The sequence below is a fragment of the Erythrolamprus reginae genome, chromosome 1 (assembly GCF_031021105.1).
Source record: "Erythrolamprus reginae isolate rEryReg1 chromosome 1, rEryReg1.hap1, whole genome shotgun sequence".
Classification (NCBI taxonomy): Eukaryota; Metazoa; Chordata; class Lepidosauria; order Squamata; family Dipsadidae; genus Erythrolamprus; species Erythrolamprus reginae.
This window is the reverse complement of record NC_091950.1, coordinates 213,715,892-213,732,212: the sequence shown is the minus strand read 5'-3', so window position 1 is coordinate 213,732,212 and position 16,321 is coordinate 213,715,892.

Below are 16,321 nucleotides of genomic sequence, written 5' to 3'. Positions count from 1 at the left end.
CGCCGAACCTGAATTTCAATGGGTTCACCCAACACTAAATATAACTCCAAATAAATAAAACCTCTGTGAAATCAAACTGTCTACTTAGGAAGCAACACTGATTGACAATCAATTTCAATGCTGTTATGCACGTTCAACTTTGTACAGAACGAAGTATTCAATGAGAATATTTCATTCATTCAGATCTAGGATGTGTTGTTTGAGTGTTTCCTTTATTTTTTTGAGAAGTATATTTTTACAATTTGACCAATCAGGTGTTTACAGTAGGGGTGTTCCTCTGATCTTCCTGCCAATCAGCTTAAAGTTCTGTTTGGGAAAATTGCCACTAGGCTTATGGTCGGGGGTCACAACAGGATGAGGATAAGGGGTCGCAGCATAAAAAGGTTGAGAACCACTGCTCTACAGGATTCATGGAGAAAAGCTGATAATCCATAGTGGCTCAGCTTTTCTGCATGTTCTCCCATTCATGGAATGCTTAAAGATTGGGGAAAAGAATGGACCTTGGGGTTCCATGGGAACCCATTCACATCCTCTCCTTCATAGTTAATGTGACACAAGAGACTAGTGCCTCCATGCTCTCTTTTTTTGCTGACCTCAGCTAGCCTTTGCGGCTCTGAGGGAGAAGTGAGTAAGCTTGTTTCTGGCAGCCCCCAGGGCAAACGCTGCAAACCAGCTACAATTTGCTTGATCCATTTCAGTGGTTTTCTTGGGGGAGCTCAGTGAGCTTTGTGAGGTTTGGCCAAAAGAAAAAGAGGCCTCATAATGGGAAGGGAGATTTTGCACATTCCTGCAGGAAAGACTGGCAATCTCTCTTTTCCCACAGCTCCTCATCAATTGGGGTGGGAAGTCCACTGTGTTTTCTACGGATTATAAATCCTGCAATAAATTCTGACATGTAATTCTAAAATGCTGCTTTATGTTTTAGCCATCTGACTTTCATTATAGGACATGCCATTTGGCTCACTGTTTTTAATTTTCCATTTCCGTTTCTAAGAGCTGGCCTGATGGGTATATTGGGACGGAGATCCTATCAAACAACTACTGCTTCTGTTGAGGCATTCAGATAAATGCAGTTTTGAAGTGCTATAGTTCCCATTTATGGGTGGAAAAAATGCAACACAACCACAGGTCATGACTACCCGGCATGTTTCCCAGATTGCTTCTGCTCTGGCTGGGGGGGAAAAAATAAAGGCAAACAAGCCTGCAACCTTGATACGATACAAAACAAAAATGACATTGTTCCACAAATGTGGATGCAGACTTAACGATTTACTGTCTGTGCAGTGAATTTGGCAGACAACAAAAGTTTAGATGTTTTCTCTAACACCAGCTTTGGCAGAAATGACAGCTGCCAAACGTTTCCTGTAGCACCTAAAACTCTGTCTATTTTTGCTTTGAGGAATTCTGCTGACTTGCAACTTTTGGCAGATGAAGGATTAGTGAAGTATGCTGGGAGGTGCAGCTCAGCAGCACCATCCGTGGCTCAGATTCTGAATATATCCATGTGGCAGTCTAAATTTGTGAGCTTAGAAAATAGGCCGGGAGGCTCCCCGAAAGTTATAATTATCCTGAGCAGACAATTTTTAAACAGAAAATCCCCTTGAAAGAATGAACTAAGTCGGAAATAAGCTTAGTCACCCTCCCTTCTAAGAAAACTGGGCAAGGGGGGAAATAATTGTCCTGTTAACATTCAAGTGGAATTTCTCAAACTGAAAAGGAAGACTGCTATTGTTGTTCCCTTATGGTGAGGGTCAAAGGGACAGTCTCTATTGTAGTTACAGAATTTGGAAGGAAATCCTCCGAGAATTACATTCATAGATGTCTCCCTTTAGCTGTTACCTGTGTTCCCTCAATCCCGACTCATTTCCAGCTGTCATTGCCACAACTTGGAGGCTTGAATTGGATTGTGACAGTTCTGAAGCTTTCATATGGTGGCGCAGCAGGTAGAGTGCTGTACTGCAGGCCACTGAAGCTAACTGTGTTAGCGGTTCAAATCTCATCACTGGCTCAAGGTTGACTCAGCCTTTCATCCATCCGAGGTGGGTAAAATGAGGACCCGGATTGTGAGGGCAATAGCCTGGCTCTGTTAAAAAAGTGCTATTGTTAACATGTTGTAAGCCGCCCTGAGTCTAAGGAGAAGGGCGGCATAAAAATTGAATAAATAAATAAATAAATAAATATGACATCCCGTGGCGTCTTCGTATATAAAAGGCTTACAAGGCCATAAACAGGAGGAGGGAAGATTATGCCATCACTCTTCTTTAGCTGCAATCTTCTTTAGCTTCTCTTTGTCGCTCCAATGACCCCAAGTGCTAATTCAGCACAGTGAAATAAATCAATATTTATATTCCACAAGCAGCTACTATACCCACCACCATTTGGAAACTAGTAACCTTGACTAAAATGATTACACAGTGCAAGAGGGACAGACAGAGGAATACATGGAGGTGACAATAACAGTATATTAGGGAATGATTTGAAGTTCTTATTCTTCCTCTTTTATATTTCCTGAATGACAATTTCCCTTCCAAGTGGAAAGAGAGACCATTCAAAGAATCACAGACAGAGGTGGCTTCCTCCCTGCTCTGACTGGTTCTAAAGAACCGTTAGTAGCTTGGTGGCCTGGGTCGCTGGAACCAATGCCCCTGAGCGGGTTCTCTTGACAGTGCCGTGGATGGCGCCATCATGTTTTTTGCTTCTGTGCTTTGCTTTAGCACTGTGTCCCTGAGCGAATCGGCAGTGAAGAAAACCTGATCACAGAGTTATATGTGCTACTGCTTTTTAAAAAATCACTTTTAATGAGAACGTGATTATTGAATGTCAGTTCCCGAAGCCTTTTGCCAGCTCAACCGCTTTGAGAGGCTCAGATTTAGGTCAGTGATAAAATGTATTTTAGTGCAGAAATTTTGGAAAGAGGTGCAAGAGGAAATTAATAGGATGTTAAATATAAAATGAGTGATTACAAATGAAATGGCAGTATTAGTAATAAAGAGAGATATGGGAGAATTCAGAGAAATTAAACAAGCAGCTGTAGAAAGTGCCCAAGTGGTAATAGTTTTAGGTTGGAAGAATGCAACAAAATGGGCAATACAAAATTGGCACTGGTACATGGTGGAACACATTCAGTTTGAAATTATGGATATAAAGATAAATATGCTCACAGTCACTCATACCCTCATCACCTCGAGGTTCGACTACTGTAATGCTCTCTACATGGGGCTACCTTTGAAGAGTGTTTGGAAACTTCAGATCGTGTAGAATGCAGCTGCAAGAGCGATCATGGGCTTCCCTAGGTATGCCCATGTTACACCAACACTCCGCAGTCTGCATTGGTTGGCGATCAGTTTCCGGTCACAATTCAAAGTGTTGGTTATGACCTATAAAGCCCTTCATGGCATCGGACCAGAATATCTACGGGACCGCCCTCTGCCGCACGAATCCCAGCGACTGGTTAGGTCCCACAGAGTTGGCCTTCTCTGGGTCCTGTTGACAAAACAATGTCATCTGGCAGGACCCAGGGGAAGAGCCTTCTCTGTGATGGCCCCGACCCTCTGGAATCAACTCCCCCTGGAGATTAGGATTGCCCCCACCCTCCTTGCCTTTCGCAAACTCCTTAAAACCCACCTCTGTCACCAGGCATGGGGAAATTGATTCCCCTGGGCTTTTTCCGCTTTACGTATGGTTTGTATGAGATGTATGATTGTTTTTTATATTAAGGGTTTTAAATTGTTTTAACCATTGGATTTGTACTATTTGTTGTTGTGAGCCACTCCAAGTCTCCGGAGAGGTGCGGCATACAAATCTAATTAATAATAACAATAACAACAACAACAACAACAACAATAATAATAATAATAAATGAAAATAAAGTGCAGAAACTGATGGGATGATGAGACAGGGTTAGAGGTTATATGGTTAGTAGAATTTGAGACCAAGGTATAAAGAATAAATTGGAATCACTCTATAATTTATAAATATTGTAATGTTCTTGGTTTAAAATCTCAAAAATCCTGCACATACACTCTTAATACCGAGAGATGTCTGAAATAATATCCACAGGGTTTGAATGTTGTCGGGTCACTGTTCACTGTGTATATGTAGTGTGTATGTGTTATTATTATAAAACATTAATAAAAATTTACTTTAAAAAAGTGATAAAATGTATTTTTCACATACAAGTCAGTGTTCATCAAGTATTGAAAGAGCTACAATTCCAATAGTGGAATAGGTTAAATAATGCTTTCTGTTGGGGACATTATTAACAAATGGTTGGGAATCCTACAACATAATAGAATGGAACAAACCCTCAATGTTTCATGGATTAGCGGAAAGCTTCCTTCTTCTTGTCAAAGCCCAGTGTTACCACAGCCTGTTCAATTGTCCAGTGTGACAAATATGAAGCAAATGTGAACCAACTATGAGGTCAGAACCCAAGAATGAACTGCTGCTCTCTGTTCCTTAACATCCCTGGAAACTATATCCCTTTGCTCCAGATGTTCAGCATCTCCAGTGGAGAAATGTGCGGGGTTGAATTTTTGTTTGAAATAGATTGTTGATAGTCTCCTGAGACAGTTTGTGACAAACTGTGTCATAAAAATGTTAAAAATAGCATAACTATTCATCGCTAAAGCAAAAGTTCCCACAATTCAGTTGTCTGGGAAAATTGCTGAACTTTCTTTTGACACAGTGTGCTGGTTCTCTGCTCTTGCAAGCTCTACTCAACCTCAGTTGCTTGTTTATATACACATTTTTTTAGCCTCTTCAAATTGTGGCCTTTATGTAGCTATACTGAAAATATCTTATATTTTCAGTATAGCTACATGTTGTTCTGTTGGGCTCTCTGGTAGACTTCCTCCCAAAAATTCACAGGTACAAATTTCAGACACACACACGTTTGAAAATTCAAAACAATGTTCTTTACAAGGAAAATTCACTTAAACCAAGCCCTCTTTTGTTATAGCAAAGAGCACTTGTCTCCAAACAAACTGGTAATTTGTACAAGTCCCTTATCAGTTCTGTGATACTTAGCTTGCAGCTGTGAGGCAATTCACAGTCCTTCTTTCACAAAGTGAAACACACTTTGCCCTGGTTTAGTTTCAAAGCGGGGAAAAATCAGCACACAAAAGGTCAAAGTCAGTAAAGCAGTCACGAAACACAACAATCAGATAATCCTCCACAATGGCCAAACCCACAGGCTGCTATTTATAGCAGCCTCATTAATTACCACAGCCCCTCCCAACCACAGGTGGCCTCATTTTCTTTGATAATAATCTCTCAGTTGTTGTTTCCTATGCATCGCTCTCCGCATGTGTGGCTGTATCATTAACTCTTGTTCTGAATCCAAGGAGGAGCTAGATGATTGATCTCCTTCTGAGCTGTCTGCCACACTCTCCTCCTCCCTGTCACTCGTGTCTTCTTGGTCAGAGGAGCCTTCAGCAGCAGATTCCACTGGGGGCAAAACAGGCCTGCAGCATGTGGATGTCTCCCCCACATCCACAGTCCTTGGGGCAGGAGCTGGGCCAGAGCTAACCACAACACATATGAATAAATGAACAATGCTTAATTGAAGCCTTTATTTAAAATTGGATAATTACCCTTAACCAATATTTTCCAAAATCCTTTTGCAAGGTATTCTGAAAGAATCACTCCAAATTTTTCTTCTCCCACTTTTGATTTTAGAATAACAGACAAGCCTTTGGCATGAAAAAGGCTGCAATCCACTTCCCATTCCAGATCTTCCACCTCTGTGAGAAAATGATGCAGGGAACTATTTTGTTGAGGTGATTTGGCCTAGAGAACACAATGTGATATATTAGTGAAAAATTGCACCAATTTCTCTCACATTGACATTTTATTTCAGGAGAGGAAATGAGAGAATGGGTCAAAAAGGAAATTGGTAGAAAAGGCAGAAAATTCAGGCTTATCCAAAATATTTGAAAATATGTAACTTAATCCCAATAGGAGATCTAAAAATCTAGCACTGAATCTAAGAAGTCATCTGCATGTTAATGGACAGTGTCAGAAACGATGTTTTTCTTGAGAAAAAGAAAAAATGGTCCAAATGAGAGCACAAGCATCCAGATAAAACAATCCCACATAGGATATCACTAATATTAATACTAAATAAGTATATTTAAAGTAAGAAACAAATTGTGGTTTGTTTAGACTGTTGGAGCAGTTAAAAGACAAGTACAAATAAATGAATTCCTGTTTATATTTTAGGAAGGAAGTCTGAGGAGATGGATGGAAAATGATAAGATATTAAACCTCAGGCAAAACTGAATCAGGAAAAAGTATTTGAGTCTAAGTAGCATCCAACTGAATGCTTTAAATGAAATCAAATACAAATTTACCAATCTTTTGATCAGTAGTTTAGAGACAAATATACGCGTCTCTAAGAAAAACTGGTAACAAGGTATGTAGGAAATTACAAGCAGCTGAATTCATTGTGGTTTTGTGAAATTGATATAAAACATTATGAAATATAAAATTATCAGGCAGTTAAAGGAATGTCTTGAAGAAAAATCAGCATGGACTTGTGGAAGGCAAGTCCCATCCTATTAAACCTTTAAAATTTGTTGAGAATGTGAAGAACCTTTAAAATTTGTTGAGAATGTGAAGAATGTTGAGAAGGTGTAGAAAACCACAATAATGATATTCTCTACACGTGTTAGATTTGAACTCCCAGGATTTTGCTAAGTTAGGGAAGATTAGTATTGAAATTGAGGACATTGAGAGATTGGTGAAATGTCCTGGAAGCAAGTAAAATTTTATCCCCTGTCCCCCAAATTAAAAGAAAATTTCCTTTGGACCTTGGATAAATGAAAGGAGGTGTTATTGCATTTGTTTTATGTTCTTTACATCATCTGTTTCTCTGACCAAAAACAGGCATTCAGAGTAAAGAAACCAGGTTTGTAGTTGCAAGGGAATTTAAATCACTATTGCTGACCCTGTATTTATAAGATGGCTTGTACGAATAGTTCCAGGCACATTATTTACGACTTATTCTCTTGCACATTCTTGTTAGTGTTTCCTGGAAATGCATTTGTGGTATGATTTTATGCATTTTAACCTTCAGCTGACATTAGCTGCAGTTACTGAAGTCTTTGCACTCAATGTGCTGAAACATTGATAACATAAAAGCATCATTAATCTAAGAGCAAAGCAATAAAATACCCTCTATTAAATCAAAGCCCGCTTACAGAAATGCTGACCTCTCCATACCTTATGCAAATTAAGCAAACATTTCTATATTTGCCAAGCACCAATCCATTTCTCTGATAATTTAGACACATAATCAATTATTTATCTTTTTCATTTGATTCAATTAATATACAACCTTTTGTACAGGAGCTCAAGGTTATCGCATCGTGTGCAATTTATTTCCTATTCTTCACTACAATAACCTTGTGAGATTGAGAGAGAGACTGGCCCAAAATTACTCAGGGATTTCCTTAGCTCAGAGTCAGAATGTGTCTCCTTGCCAAACAGTTCAACAGTAAGCCACAGGATGTTCTGTTCTGAGCAGAAGACCTAGTGCCTCTGGATCACTGAAGCACATCAACCATGACTACAAAGAATGGCTTGACAAAGTTGCAACAACATGATCCAGGTGTCTCTGGAGTCTGGTTCGTTCCTGAAATTCTTTATTCTGAAATCCTTACCAGATAACAACTTCAGCACTAAATAAATAATTCTGAAATACGTTTTCATGACTCAAAAGTTGAAGAACCTGTGTCTTCTTTCAAATTTTAAACATTTGATTAGATTATAAGATAAGATACAAAATACAAAACTAAACCAAAATGCAGTGGGTAGGGGAAAGAGAAGAATAGAATAGAATAGAATAGAATAGAATAGAATAGAATAGAATTCTTTATTGGCCAAGTGTGATCGGACACACAAGGAGGTTGTCTTTGGTGCATATGCTCTCAGTGTACATAAAAGAAAATATACATTTGTCAAGAATCATGAGGTACAATCAGTGAAGGGCTACCAAACTTTTTACTACCACACTGTGGGCGTGGCTTATGCAGGATACCCTGCATTTTCTTTCAATATCTTTCAGTGCAAATTGGGTGCTCTGGGGTGGAGCTTCATTTTCGCTACCTCACTGTGTTCCCCCCTGTCCGGGCAGTAGCCCACCCCTGGGTACAACACTTAATGATTGGCACAGGGGTCAAATAAGCAATGAAGAAACAATAAATATTAATAAAAATCTTAAGGATACAAGGAACAAGTTACAGTCATAAGTGGAAAGAAATGGGTGATAGGAATGATGAGAAAAAATTAGTAGTAATAGTAATGGAGACATAATAAATGATTTGACAGTTTTGAGGGAATTACTTGTTTAGCAGAGTGATGGTGTTTAGGTCTAGTTGTCTTGATGTGCAGGGCTCTGAAGAAAAGTTGGGGGGGGGAAATTACTTTTGACTTTCTCTGTTTTTCAGACTTTCTTTGTTGCAGTAAAATAAGGCATCAACATCAAATCAGAATTTTTTACTTTTTCATAATAATATAAACTAACCATTTCTATAAACATCTATCAACCTGATTGGTAAAACCCAAAATCAGAGTTTCAATTTTTTCCACCTCAAGCGCAAAGTTCAGAAGCAGTCTCTATGTGGAAACAAAAGTACTTATATTTTTTCTTTAATCAAAATAGTCAATTTTGCCATTTCAGCCAACTCCATCAGCTTCTGCAACCATTCATCCATAGTGGAAATTGAAGTGTCCTTCCATTTTTGTGCACACGATAGTCTTGTGCTGTCAGCCTATAGGGCGAAAGTTCCAAATTTTTTCCCCGAGTCTTTTCCATTAGACCCCAAAATGAAGGGTAGGGCAGTTCGACAAATAACTCTTAGCCATTCTTTATTTCAGAGCTTTTAAACCAGATAATTTTTATAGTACTCCTGTCCCTATTTCCTTTTTTTGAAGGCTACTATGAAAGGGTATTACAGATTTTAAAGAAATTGACCTTATGTATCAAACTTTCTACCTGGCAAAACCAAAGAAAATCTAAATTCTCCTGTATGCAGCAGTGGTGGAGGAATTCAAAACTTTTTACTACTGGTTCTATGGGCGTGGCTTGGTAGGCATATCTTAGTGGTCATGTGAATGGGTGGGCGTGGCCAACCCAATGTCATTCCTACCCGGTCACATGAATACCCCCAGCCACACCTACCCAGGTTTTATGACTCTCTGTATTTTCTGTAGGAAATTGGTCATGTGACTAGCTGGGCATGGCCAACTTGATTGGCCTCAACTTTTAATGGCAAAAAGCCATTAACCCTTCCACCTCTATTATTCTATGTTCTCTATGTTCTAAATTGGGTGTTTCACAACAGAAGCAATACAGCTGGCTGGACCATACATTCACAGCCTACGTTATCAAGCTGCATTATTGTCCCCTCCTGTATCTCTCCCCCCCCCCAAGAAATAAGAAGTAGCCAACACTGCAGCATCTATAAGAGATCTTGAGAAACTCCAGGAAGTAGCAGCTGATCACAGGTGTTATTTAACACTCTTTATAATGAAATCCTTTCTAATCTTGTCCTTTCTAAAAGGAAGAAGTCAATCCCATCCCTAGATGGGTGATTGATGTTTTTCCCTGCCCTAATCCTGTCATTCTGTTATTTATTGACTTGATTCAGTATGTATCAGCTACATTCCAGCTGCAACTGTTAAGTGGAGCTATTAACTGAAGAGAGAGGGAGGGAGGGAGGGGGGAAAGAGAGAGAGACAGAGAAACCTCTCTTGCACTTTATTTTTAACCAGTTCTGTGGACTGCATAAGCAATTCACTAACAGTTCGGGAGAACCGGTGAGAACTGGTTGAATCCCACCTGTGGAGTGCAGGTGTATTTATCAAGTATGTATGAAAGAAGTAGAAGAAGAATGGAGCAAAGCCAAATTGGCCATTTTGTATTAACTGATTCCAGTATCGGGTTGCTACTGATGTGGAAAAGCACGGTGTACCGGTAGTGAAAATTTAGCTGCATACACACCTTCGCTTCTGCTGTGGATGCGTGCACACATCCCAGTGAGATTTTGCTTCTGCGCATGTGCAGGAATCAAAATCTTTTGAGGGGACATACACACGAGATTGCCAAAATCTCATATGTGGTGCATCCCCTCAAAATATTTTGTTTTCTGCACATGCACAGAAGCAAAATCTCGCTGGGACATGCCCGCACACCTGTAGAAGCAAAGCTGACTGATTGCCCTAAGAAAATGGGTCCTGTACTGTATATTTAAAAATTTGCCCCTGACTGATTGCCCTAAGACACTGATGGCGAACCTGAGGCACGGGTGCCACAGATGGCACATGGAGCCATATCTGCTGGCACATGAGCCTTTGCCAATCTCAGCTCCAACGTGCATGTGTGTGCCGGCCAGCTGATTTTGGACTCACACAGAGGCTCTGGGAGGGTGTTTTCGGCTTCCAAAGAGCCTCCAGGGGAGGGCATTTTTACCCTCCCTTCGCTCCTTTGGGAAGCCTTTGGAGCCTGGAGAGGGCAAAACATGAGCCTACTTGGCCCACCAGAAGTTGGGAAACAGTCCACTTCCGGCCTCCAGAGGTCAGCTGTTTTTGCCCTCTCCAGTCATTGAATTATGGGTGTGGATGTCACACATGCATGATAGCACACGCACATGCTCTTTCGGCACCAGAGAGAAAAAAGGTTCACCATCACTGCCCTAAGAAAATGGGTCCTGTATATTTTTTTTTTAAAAAGAGAGGTTTAACATGGAGCAGCAAGCTTTGCTTGAAGTGTTGACCAGGCGACAGTTTCTAAAGTATCTGGGTCGACAAGAGTGGAGGCTAAGCTGTAAATTGCTGGTCCGCAATAGCTTAGGAAAATAGCCCATTTCCTGTCGGCCTCTGCATCTTGTAGGTTGCTTGCTTGTCGAAAGATTCTAAATTTGGACATGTATGATGTCCAGGATTCCGAGTCTGAATTGAAGAAAGGTGGTCGTGGAGCCATGACCGAACTCATGGTTGCTTGGCGGGAGTTCAACCTCCTCGTTGCCACTGTTAAATCATTGCACCCGAGAATTCTGTTGATCCATAACACGTTTATTCAATAAAACACAACGAGCAAGCGTTCTCCTGAAAGGGAACTCCCAACAAGGGCAACGGCTAACCCTTTTTCTTAAGCGCGGGCTTTCTAACTGACAACAGTTTAACTTTGGCGGCAACTTACATTTAGCCGCGTCTTAACCAATCAGTGAATTTCTTCAATTATTTAAACGAACACAACAGTTTGTTTACAGGGAAGAGTCTGTTTTATTTGTTTTCTGCTTCTTCACTTCACTGGCTCAAACAAACCCATAGCATCAGCCAGCAAGATTTCAAGATAACTTCTTCTACGGGAAGGAGAAGGGAGTGGGTTATCAAGCCTCATATATACCCCTCGTTCTTTTAACCCCAGCTGCTTTCCCAAGCTTCTGGAGGGGAACATTAGCCACATCCCCCATCTTCCCTTCTCTTCCCAAAAGATGGCCATTGATTGGGCCAAGTAGCTTAACATCTCTTGTTTGCTCACTAGCTTCTCATTTCCTTTCTAAGGTTAAAATGAATGATGGGCAAATGTACACCTCCAAATAAATATTTTTTGATTAGTTGTGTTACTGTTAACAAATGTAAAATCATAAATGTAGCCAGTGGTGGGCTCCTATGGGTACGGTCAGGTACGCAGTACTAGTAGCAAAAGTTTGGTCAGGTACACAGTACTGGTAGCAAAAGTTTGATTCCCCCCCTCTTTTTCCCCCCTTCTGGACTCTGGGTATGTTTTCCTATCACAGTAAATGTGGTTGAATGTGCATGCATGTGTGTACATACACTTTATATAGTAGATAATCAGGGGTGGGCTACTGCCCGGATGGCAAAAATGGAGCTGCATCCCAGAACACCCAATTTGCACTGAAAGATAGAAACATAGAAACATAGAAGACTGACAGCAGAAAAAGACCTCATAGTCGATCTAGTCTGTCCTTATATTATTTCCTGTATTTTATCTTAGGATGGATATGTGTTTATCCCAGGCATGTTTAAATTCAGTTACTGTGGATTTACCAACCACGTCTGCTGGAAGTTTGTTCCAAGGATCTACTACTCTTTCAGTAAAATAATATTTTCTCATGTTGCTTTTGATCTTTCCCCCAACTAACTTCAGATTGTGTCCCCTTGTTCTTGTGTTCACTTTCCTATTAAAAACACTTCCCTCCTGAACCTTATTTAATCCTTTAACATATTTAAATGTTTTAACGGTGTAGCTATTTGAGATGCAGGAGGAAATGCTTCCTTTTTCCAGTGTCTGCGCTGACCATTTCCTGCACATTCCATAAATATGTTAAAGTGATTCTACTGTGTAAAAGCATATTCAAAAGGGGAGGATTTTGCTGCTGTTATTTTTGAAAGGAACTACCATAATTTTTCTTAACTGCAAAAAGGATTAAATTACAGCAAATGCATTTTTTCGAAGATCAACCATAAATAGGGTGTGTCGTTTAATGGGGTGAAAATTAATTTTTGCATTTTGTTTTCACTTAGGGGTTATAAAAATACGTGTCCTTACACCAAGAATTCAAATCTGCTGTTATTTTTGCAACTGCACAATGTTTAGCTTGGTATGGTAAATCCACATCCACATCCAGATATAGCCCACAAATTCTGTTAATTTTATCTTCTCAAAATTACAAAAAGTTTTTTTCTTCATGAATGATCTGAGTTACAAAAATGTTTAAATGAACTTAATCAAATCTTGTTTTGGTTTGTTCTTTGACGTCAGGTGCCGACTTTTTTCTTGGTCTCTGATATATCCTTTTATGTTTCTCGTGTATATACACTCTGTTTGTTTCCTCTGCCCTGAAAGAGGGCAGAGAAGAGTAACAAATATGAAAAGGAGGTTAAATCGTGCAACAAACAGCTAAGGCAGGGGTGGGGAACTATGGCCCTTTTCGGACTTGTGGATTTCAACTGTTGAAGTTCACAAGTAATAAAGGGGCCAGAGTTCTCCACCTCTGTGCTAAAACAACTAAGTACTGTATGTTTATTCTAACAAAGAGAAGATAGCATTTCCAATACTTGAAGGGCTGCCACAGGGAAAAGGGCGTCAATTTATCCTCCAAAGTACCTGAGGGCAAGAAACAATGGGTGGAAGCTCGTCAAAGGAACATCTAATCTGTAACTAAGGAGGCATTTCCTGACATTGAGAACAATTAATCAATGGAACATCTTGCCTCTCAGAATTTGTAGGTGCTCCTTCGCAGGAAGTTTCAAGAAAACATTGGACAACATTTTTCTTGGAGGTATAAGGCCTCAAGCTTTGGGCAGGGGCTTGGACTAGAAGACCTCTAAGGTCCCTTCCTGTTCTATGATTCTAAGCATGGCTTTTGAATTATTTTTAATATTTGCAAGCCACCTATAGAGCTTCAGAATGGTTCATAAAAAATTAAGGGAAATAAGGACATCCGTTGTATTTATTCGTCTGCTCGTTGTCCGGGGCAAAAAGGAAGCCCCGAGCCTGCACAGCCCTTTATAAAGGGCTAGCAGGCCCCGCCCCGGCAACATCATCAATCGGCGCCAATGACAAGGCATGTCCGGGATCTCGCAAAATCAAGATGGCGGCTACGCCGAGGGCCACGTTTCCCTGGCCCTGCTGCAAATCCTGGCCGGGGGTAAGTTGCTGGCTGGGCATTATATTTGTCACCTCCAATGAGAAATAATGGTGGAAGAACCAGTCTTTGCTTATTTGCAATTCAATTAGTCTGGAGAGCAAAAAAACCATTTTGATTGAATGCCTTTTAGTTGTTTTGGTAACAGCCAATTAGAATGACTTACTGTAGAGGTAGGAAGTGTTTCTGGAGCATTTCAGGTCATAGTTGTATCAAATGTTGGTTTTATTTTGAAAGGGCAACTGGACTGAATTTTGAGGAAAAACAAGACATTATGCTTCCTGTCATGAAAGTTTCATCAGTTGTATTGGATACTATGGGAGATGATGAAAGGACTGTTATTGAAAGTTGAGATTAATTGGTGGGAGGGAGTTCTGTCAGGATGGTGGGAGAGGATGGAAAGATTGTGTTTTCTTTGCAGTCAACTGGTCTTCACACTCTCTGAGAGCTGTTGTGGTTACTTGGGGTTTTATCTGTGACTTCAGGGTCCCCTGAATCAGAGGTGGGAATTATTGGAATAGCCAAAAGGACTCCATTGGAAATTGGGAATAGGTGATGTGTTATCTTTTCTCCTCTTTGAGAGAGGGCTGCTCAATGTTAACATAAATGGCCTCTTTTACCCCTTTTTCAAATCAATGGTGAACTTTGCTGTCTTCAAAAGAGTGACCTTTATCATTGAAATGCAGATTGACTGCTGAATCTTGTCCGGATGTCCTATGTTGTGCCATGCATTTGTGGAGTGGTTGTTTTGTTTCACCAATGTACAGATTTACTCATTGTATTGCATATAGCACATTGCTCAGTTTGTGTTTAGGGGTTTTATTTTTGGAGTGGACAAATTTCTACCTCAATGTATTATTGGGCTTAAAATATACAAGTAGGTGATGTTGGTTGAAAAATCCTCCTGAGCTTTTCAGCTATTCCAGCAACATCTGGAATGAGTAACTTGAATAACGATGGAAGGGAAGAAGTTAGACCAACTAGAATTAAGAAGTTACTCAATGTGGAAGCTCTCTGACATATGTTCTCTTGTGGAATGCCAATTGCACAATCCCTTTGGACTCTGGAACTTTGATATGGACTAGAAATGCAAGTTTGGAAAATTCTAAAACTAAGGAGGGACATTTTAAGGATACCTCTAGGACAGGGGTGTCAAACTAGTGGTTCGCAGGCTGTATGTGTCATGCACAGGCAGGGGTGGGCTGCTGCCCGGATGTGGGGGAACGCAGTGGGGTAGTGAAAATGGAGCCCACCCCAGAGCACCCAATTTGCACTGAAAGAAAATTCAGGGCGTACTGCATAAGCCACGGCCACAGTGTTGTAGTAAAAATTTTGGTAGCCATTCACTGCTCATAGTCTACCTCCACTCCAGCTTTGCAAAGGAGAAACCTAGCACAATACATCAGGTGATGGCAATGTGACACTTCAAGTTTGACACCTGTGATCTAGAAGAAAGAAGTAGAATTTTGAGAATTCACAAAAGTTGGTTTGCAACAGTTATATTTTAGTTTTCTGCCAATCCATCCAGCAGTTTCTCTTATCACCAATCAACAGAGTGGGCTCTATAGCTACCTGTAAGCTTGGGACTACAATTTTGGTAAGCCGGCTTTTAGAGTCGTGAACCATAATTCATTAAAAATATGAGAAAAGAAACATTAAGGACTTGAGGAAACAGAGAGACTCCTTTGGAGGGTTTCCACATCTAGAAAAGTCTGGTATTTGTCTGAATCACAGGCAGTGTTCCTGGGGCTATGGAATTATACCAGGTTGTAACTTGTAAGCCATAGACAAGAAACTAAGTCCTGCTAAATATCCATATTCTTTATTTCTGCATAAACCTTGATTGCAAAATGATTAGAATGAGTTTTCCTTTACAAGGCCTGAATGAATATTTGATTCTCTAATCAATTTTCCAAAGATTCAATTCATATGGAGAAACTTAAACTGACTACTGCAATTGCAGAAAAGTATTGTTATGAGCAGGCAGCATAAAACGTAACTCTTCTCTTCAAAAATGATTTGCTGCAGTAATGAAGCCCTGCCCACAATTCCTCCCTAGCCAATGGGAAAAGTCTGGTTATAAAACTAAGCTTTGTCAATCACCTGCCACAGGTGCTTGTGGGAAGCAAAGCCCTTCCTGGGCAAAGTACACAAAGCCATTATGTTCCTTAAATTGTGAATTTTGACCAGTTAGTGGGATTGCCTTTTGCCAAAATCCTTAGGAGGGGGATTTAATTAGGATTGTGACTATTTGTTAGGTATGTTGTGGAAGTAGAGCCATAATCAAGTTAGGGCTGAAAAATTGCTTTACAGTAGGACCATAAAAATAATAGGAAGGGCTTCATAGATAACTAAAAGGAGAAAACTCCAGCATGAAAATGCCATCACAGAAGAAAGTCCACATAGGCACAAGTAGCAAGATGAAACTTCAGCATGTTGCAAACATCCTTGGATGGCGTGGCCCTCTGAGTTTGTGATCACCATTTCAGTCTAAAGATCTAAACTGGGTAGGTCATAGTAGAAAAAGCATAAAGCTCCCTATGGTATTCTCAAGTGGACAAGTGGAGATACTGTATATAGTTTGAAGGACTGACATCCAGTGGTCAGGCCCAGCCGTCTTGAAACTCTTGTCCTTCTCCCTTATT